Consider the following 8,409-nt stretch of genomic DNA (forward strand, 5'->3'; position numbering starts at 1 on the left):
ATTATTCAGCCTTAAAAAGGAAGGAAATTCTGATACAGGCTACAGCATGGATGAACATTGAGGACATCACGCTACGTGAAATAAGCCAGTCACAAAAGGACAAATACCATGTGAGTCCACATGTAGCCAAATTCAGAGAGACAGAAAGCAGAATAGGGATTTCTAGGGAAAGAGGGAATGGGGAATTAGTGTTTAAAGGGTACAGAGTTTCAGTTTGGAGAGAGGAAAAGTTCTAGAGATGGATGATGATGATGGTGCACAACACTATGAATGCACTTAACGCCACCGAACTGTACACTTAACGGTGGTTACGACGGCAACTGTTTTGTTCTGTATATTTTACCACAACAAAAAAACTAAAAGAAAATTAAAGTTAGCACCTAACATGGCAAATAGTAGCCCTAAAAATGGTTTGTTGAACAAGCTATCTTTGTTTCAGAATTTGGGACAACCCTACAGATGCTTGGAGAGAGCCAGCCACCTTGCTCCCTGCTGCATCCCCTGGGCCTTAAGCAGTGCCTGGACGTGGCAGGCACTCAGTGACTATCTAGGGAATGAATGAATCGACAAGGCCATTGTGGAAATGCTGCTTGTCCTCAATCCTACCTCCACCCACCATCTTCCCTTCCCCATCCTCGTGAGAGAGCAGTGGTCAACCAACTCAGTTGTGATGCCCCATGTGGAAGGGACCTTCAAGAGTTATTTTGTTTATGCTCCTTCCCTAGGAATAAATGTTCCAGGAAATCAATGTCTATATTCTTAAAGGCTGCCAAAGAAGAGGTCTCTCCGATCCCCTTGGGTCTTGTTTTTAACGTTCTGTGATCGATGGGACATTCTTCCATGTCTTTTCTGCTCTGATTTAAACCTCCCACACCCACTCACCCAATTCTTTTCCCCTGAGTAATGTGAGAGGGAGCTCTGAGAGACAGGGGAGATGCCGCTCGGGGCTGAGGGAGGCGGGGAGTGGATAAGAATAGGACTCAGCCACCTCTTACATACTGTCAGCCCAGACAGGATGTTATGAGGATTAATGAGGCCTCTCCTGGGGCTAGAGATGGATTATATGCCTTCAGGAAGTCCCTTACCAAGTCTTGGAATTCTCAGAGTCCGTGAGGCGAAATGAGGATGGCTCTAAGGAGCCTAGGCTGTGGGAGCCGCCATTTTGGAGTCTCTCTCTGACAAGCGTGTTTCTAAGAGGTGAAGGGTGGCCAGTTAGTGATTGCTGCGTTTCACTGAAAACCCAGAGAAATAATCATGCCACCAAATGTGAACACATGACTCACAAATTAGGCAAATGAATTCTATCTGGTAAGAAGAAGAAGAAGGTCCCTGACTAAGAGAATGCCCGGATTGAGAATATAAAGAAATGAAGAGGTGACCTTATCTCCCAACGTTCTGTCGCCTCATATGAAGTTCCATCAGTTTTCCACAGATCTTAAAGATTACGAATAACTAGTATTATTTGTATAAGAAGACAGTAAGTGTCATGGATGAGTGGTTAATTAAATATATAAGGAGACTATATGTCACTATGGCCATGGTGACTTATTCCCACATGAGTGGTCGCACTGCTGTTTTCCAGTTAGTGTGCTTCATGAGAGAATTGATGAAGGAATTCTATCAGAGTTTCCCAAAGGGTGTTCCCCAGAGCCCTGTGTAATCACAGCCTCCTTGAGATAGTAACACATACTAGCATATTAAAAGATGTGAAAAATATTCAACAAAGAAGTCTGTTCTGCCTTGCTTAATCTCTAGCATTCCTCTAAATTAGTTTTCTACAAAAACCTGTTTCCACCGATATCTATCATTCTGTGAAAATAGAATTTCTCAAAACACATTTAGGAAAAGCCTTAAGTATATCCTTCAAATACCTTTGACTCATCCCATGATTCCTTAAACAGTTGATGTTCATTCGTAAAGACTGGCCACATTGCCTAGGCACTAGGAATGCAGAAATGCATGAGACGCAGTCCTTGTCCACCAGAAACTCACACCATGTAGGGGACGTTATGGGCAATTGGCCTAGTGGGGGCTGTGTAATTCCACAGAAGGATTGAATGGGAGTTGGAACGGAGGAAAGCATGGGGTGCTAGAGATGCACAGGAGAGAACACCTACCCCAGGTTAGGCAATCAGGGAGGGCTTCCCATTAGATGTGCTGCTTAACTGAGATTTGAAAGCAAGTAGAGGAAGTATCCAGGCTCGTATTGGGAGAAGGATGTCCTAGAAAGAAGGACAAACTTATGAGGGACTCAGAAACACGAGCAAAAAGAGCCTATACAGGGGATGGAAAGAGGCTTCTCTGTGACTAGAGAAAAGGATGTGCATAAAGCAACGGGGGGAGGAAAGTTCATGGAATCTACCACCTTAAGGAGTGTGCCTTCATCCCAAAGGCAGGGTGGCACCAGTGGAGGATCTAAGCAGGCGATGATGTCACACGTCATGATGTTGTGGGCACAAGAGGTTTAACTACAATAGCACGAGGACAGCTCAGGAAGAGCAGGTGCTGAAGAGACAACCCCAGCACAGGCGACGGGAGAGACTTCCGATAGGACCTACCCTTGCGGGCAAAAGCAGCATCCAGGCAAGCAGTTTTTATCAGAGAAGTCAACCATGGGATATCCCACAGCAGCCATCATTCTCTACAGAGTGAGCAGTGGAGGCCCCTGAGGCCTCTGGTGTGAACCTGGGGGAGAAGACTCCAATCCTGGGGGCGAGGAGGAGAGAGGAGATTGAGATACAAGAGTAATCCAGAGAAGCATTTTTTTGAAAGACTAAGCAATGGTTAAGAGGTAAAAGGTGGTAGTGGGAATCGGGGTACAAGTGAGAACTTGGTTTCAAGGACAAAAATCAAAAGTTTTGGTGACACAGGAATAAGATCACAAGCTAAATATGAAAACCAGAGCTCCTCCTTAAAACTCTGGCAACTGGTGCCAGCCCTGTGGCCAAGCCGTTAAGTTCGCGTGCTCTGCTTCAGCAACCCAGGGTTTCGCAGGTTCAGATCCTGGGTACGGACCTGGCACCGCTCATCAAGCCATGCTGAAGCAGCGTCCCACACGCCACAACTAGAAGGACCCACAACCAGAATATACAACTATATACTAGGGGGCTTTGGGGAGAAGAAGGAAAAATTTTAAAAAACTCTGGCGACTGAGATCAAGGTTGGTTTCAGAGCTGGGAGTGAGGGTGGCGATTAAGCGGCCTTAGCTCTCAGGTAGAGGAGCTTCATGAAAGCTGGAGACCAAGCAGGTCCTGACAAGGTCTCGCCTACCCAGGGACTCACTCCAGAGAGCAACAGAACTGTGCTGGTCTAGTGCTGCCATCTGGCGGCAGGCAGTAAACACAGGGAGCCCCAGCTCTCCAGGCTGGCCATCTCCCATTTCTCTTTTGAATGAATTACATACACTCTGCCCTCATCTCTTTACAACGTTCTGTGGTTCTCTGTTCACTCCAGATCAGACATGTGCTCCCATATACACACCTCCTCTCTTAACCCCTGCGTCTCTCCCTGAGCTGTCGCCCAGTTCTCTCAGAGGAAAGCTCTCCTCTTTCTATTTCGCTTTCTCTTGTCCTGGTCTGCATTTTGTTTTGGGATGGGGGAGATTTTCTTAAATGACCCCAATCTTAATTGGTAAAAGGTAGCAAAGGATCTGTGTTGATTAGAGGAGAATGTATCAGGTTTGAAGCTAAGCACAATTTTAAAAACCAGAACGATGTCATCAATCTCCACAACACAGCACTCACGGGCCCTCAGGAGCCCCCGTCGGATGAAGGCAAAAGTCTCCACCTGTCTCTCCACCTTCTTCTGCTTACACCTGTCTCTCCTGAACACTTAGCATCTGGGGAAGGAAAATGATTGCTTTATCAAATTTGTGATTTCGTTTATTTAAATTATCAGTTGGCAACATCATTCACTTCTCATTGCAAATATATGGTATTTTAGGCAATGGGTTTAAGTAGAGTTGGGAGCTGGAGGATTGGAAGTATTACAGTGTTTGCACAGGGACGAGTGATAGTATTTCCAAAGGAGCCATCTGTGAGTAGGGGCCGCTGGTGCCATCACAGGAGGCTCCCCGGGAGTGCACACAAGTTAGGAAGCCAGAAGAATATTTGCAGGCACCAGCTCAGCTCAGCAGCTTGGACTTCAGGTTCCTAAACCTATGAAGGATGCTTCCTGCGCTACTGGTCCTGGGAGAGCAAGAGCAGGCAATGCTCCTGGGTGCCAGTCTCTGCCTCTCTGTCTCTGTCTCTATGTCTGTCACTGTCTCTCTCTCACACATACACACACACACACACACACATGCACACACACACAGTCTCACCTAAGACCTCTCCTTATTTGGGGATGAACGGTGGCCTGTGTTCTCCCACAAGCCAGGAGAGTTTCAAGCCCCCTCGGGGACACCTTGCTCCTCCATTTGTAGAGACCCCCCCCCCCCAGAAAGCTGAGGGAGAGTGGCGAATTTCACTTGAGCAGAAACTCCTGGAAGGCCTTCCCCTCAGCAGGATTCCAGAGAGCTCACTCTTGCCCCATGGAAGAAGTGGACCACGTGATGGCAGCCGATGGTAGCAGGCCAGGTTACAGGCAAACTCTATGGTCCTCTGATTCTTAAAACAGAGTATCAATGACGTGAAGTTTCTCTTCTTGCCACTTTCTTTCTTGTTCCCTTTCTCTACCCTCCTTTCTCTCAGGATTCCCCATTCTTGTTCCGTGCCTGTTGATTGCAGAATGTCCACCTAGAATGGCCTCGGGGTTCTTGGAAGGGCATCTTGAACCTGCTTTTCTGCACAGCACTTTTCATAAGACTGAGAAAACATCGATTGTCCATATCAAAGACTGGGGGGGGTGCCGATGGCAGTTGGGGGGCCTGGGCCCCCACGCTCACCCCGGTGTGGCCCGGCTCTGGTTCTCCTCAGCCCCGGCCTCTCCCATCCCTGCGCCCAGACCGCCTCCTCCGCGTCACTCCCTGCAGCTCTCCCGTCCGGCAGGGTGGCTATCTGGCTGCCCATCAGCTGGACAAGCATTTGTCAGCTGTAATGGATGTACCACTCCCAGCCCTGACATGCTTTATGCATCCCAGGGGGGCTTTGATCTCCTTGTCTGCATACATAAATGAGAGGATTACCGAGACATCCAGAACAGGGCACCAAAAATGTCTCTCACTGAGGTGCTTTTGCCTCCAGCAGATAAGAGTAATAAGCTACAATCCCAGGAGGCATTAGGGCCCTGAGCTTGAGGGTAACTTCACTCAGAGAGAAATGGCTCAGGGAGACTGACCTAGAAGGATCTCCCTGTCATGATTCCCGATATTGTTTATATCTGAGTGATGTGGATAAAGAAACCGGTCACTTCTGGCACCAAAGATTATAAGCAACTGTGGCTGACATTTGCCAAGGGTGCTTTGACTGACTCGATGGTGGCATATGGTTACTGTCAGGGATTTCTGGACTCAGGGGCTGGCGTAGGACACTGGGGTGAGGACTGGTATTTTTAGGACACTTGGAGTCCTCGGCAGAACTCAGGCCAGCTCTCTAGACTGTTACAAAGCCGCAATGTCACTCCTGCCTTGCTCCATCTCCTGAGAGAGAAAGGAAGAACAAAGAGAGTTTGGGGACCGTTGTCCTTACCATCTGTGTCCAGTGGACACAGACGTGTCCATCTGACAGCCAGTGTTGGGGGGTGGGGGCTCTTGGAATGCACACCCAAAGTTTCAAGATGGCAGCGTAGGTGGGGTAACCAGCAGAGAGACTGGGAGGAAGGTCACCACCAGGGAGGTGGGAAGGGGCCTCATTAACCATCAGCCAGGTGAGGGGGGGGCCTGATAAGTTGCTCAGGTGAGCAAACCACACCACTGATCCCCAGTCTCTGACCCCCAATTGTTGACAAAGGCTAATCCATCTACTGATGGGTTTATCATATGAGCCCATATGTTCTACGGACAGGTGAGTCATTGGCAAATAAGGCATACTCTTTCCTTCAGTGAACTCAAGATCTTGTCGTCATTTTCCTTGTAGTAAAATAACTGTATAGGCTTTCTGGGTTGGAAGATGCTGAAAGACCATCTAACCCAGCCTCATCTGGTGTTTGGGGACTTCCTACAATATTGCTTAGAAAGAATTATCTGCCCAAGCTTGAATACTTCTGTTGATGGGCATCTCACTACCATAAATCTTTGACACCTTTGATTATTGTAAAACTCTTCCTGTGTCAGACCAAAATTTGCTTTCCCATAGCATCTACCCCTTGGTCTCACTCCTTGTCTCTGGAGCCAAGTAGAACTGCTGTAACCTACCTCCCCACATCCTGTGTGGACTCGTCTCTAACCCACTGGCAGGTCATACTCCACACGTGTCCAATGGCAAAGGAAAATTAAGTAATGTCTAAGTCATGCGCCTCGCTGGATCCCAGGCCACCCACTAACCCATACAGGGCCTTTGTTTGAATTAGAAAAAATTATCTTTCCCCAAGACACGCTACCGCCACCTGCTGGAAAATTGCCACAATGCTCCTGTGCTGTGCACAGATTGAACCCCTCCCTGGGGTCTCTGGTCCTCCAGCCCCCAGCACTGTGGTTCTCCATTTCTTTCCATTCACCGTGGGACGTGAGAAGAAGGGAAGCTCAGAAGTCTCGACATTGGAAGGGTGTCGGTGAAGTGCAATTTAAAGCCAAAGTGATTTTTTTTTTAAATTTATTTTTAAAGAACAAACAAAAATTTCTTAAACATCTAGAACAATGCTTCTCCGAAACTTCAGAGAGTGTCTGACTTTTCCCGATGCTTTTGCCTCCATGCCTGCCTCTCCTCCTTTCCTTGTCGCCTTCTTTCACTTCTTTCCTGTGCTGGTGCCTCATTGCCAGGACCCCAATCCCCCTGCCTCCTTCCAGAGTGGATGGAGAGGGTCTGAGGTAATGGGCTGTGGACCCCCACTGAAGACTAAACCAGCTTTACAATGCTCCAGCCTGAGCCACCAGGCGCTCTCAGGAGAGTGGAGCCCAGGCACCCTCACTCCCTCAGGTCTGAGGGCTAAGCTGGGGCCCCATCTGACTTGAACTTGACACAGACATTTCCTTCATAGGAGAAAAGGCCACTCTTTCAGCCTCATTTACTCAGTTATTTCCATCAAGTGACTTTCAGTGCCAGGAACACAATACCAAGCCCCAGTCTGGGACAGGCTTTGGGGAACATGCAGACCTGTGCTCTCTATCCTGTTTAAGCCACCTGAGGACACTGGCGTGGGAGAGGGGCTGCCTCCCCAAAGTGGCTTCCCAGGCGAGTCTCACCTTCCATTCCTGGATGTCCTCTGCAACTGTGTACAGTGCAGTTTCATGGGGGAGGTGACACCTGAGGTGGCCTTAAAAGGTAGGCAGATTTGGAAAGGTGAAAACAACCTACGTTCCTATGGACAGATGAATGGATAAACAAAAAGTGGTCTCTCCACACAATGGAATATGATTCAGCCTTAAAAAGGAAGCAAATTCTGACACACGCTAGCTACAACATGGAATAACCTTGAGGACGTTATCCTAAGTGAAAGTATGTGTCACAAAAGGACAAATACTGTATGATTCCGCTTATATGAGGTAACTAAGTAGTCCAATTCATAGAGACAGAAAGTGGAATGGAGTCGCCAGGGGCTAGGGGAGGGGGAAGGGGGAACTATTGTTCAATGGATGCTGAGTTTCCGTTATAGGATGACGGGAAAGTTCAGTGGAGGGATGGTGGCCATGGTTGCACAACATTGTGAATATACTTATGATGCCACTGAATTGTATATTCAAAAAAAGTCAAAGTGGTAAATTTTACGTTTTATATATTTTTCCATAATTTTTTTAAAAGATAGGTATAGTTGGAGATTGGAACCTGGCAGGCACAGCATTCCAGGAAGTGGGACAGCAGGACGAAGGCAGGAGGTCTCTACCCAGGACTGGGAGTGGAGTTTGAATTTCTTAGGACAATCGTTGTCCAGGGAATGTCTCTGCCCGTCTCTAAGGCTCAGTCTCCTCCTGGGGAGAGTGTGACGAAGCTGATCCCAGCCCCGCCTCTCTCGTAAAGGGTCTGTGAGGAGCAAACGGAAGCCGCTGTCACAGTGCTTCACAGACCACTGGAGCATGAGGCAGTTGTGGTGACTGTTGCTGACGGCTGTGACAAAAAGGACTTGGGCTGCAGACTCAACCAGATCCAGGTTCAAATCCCAACCTCTCCACCGCTGGTTGTGTGACCTTGATCAGGTCACTCCACTCCTCAGTTTTGGTTAATCTCATCTGTAAAATGGGGTTCATATTACTGCCCCCCGGGAAGCGCATCAGTTGGGTCCAACCAGGAGAAAGACATCGCTCCGAGGTTTAAAGCAGTGGGATTTTAAACTGAGGAACTGGTTATTCAGATGACGGCATTGCTGAGATGCCAGACA

Source organism: Equus przewalskii, chromosome 2, assembly GCF_037783145.1.
Source record: "Equus przewalskii isolate Varuska chromosome 2, EquPr2, whole genome shotgun sequence".
Classification (NCBI taxonomy): Eukaryota; Metazoa; Chordata; class Mammalia; order Perissodactyla; family Equidae; genus Equus; species Equus przewalskii.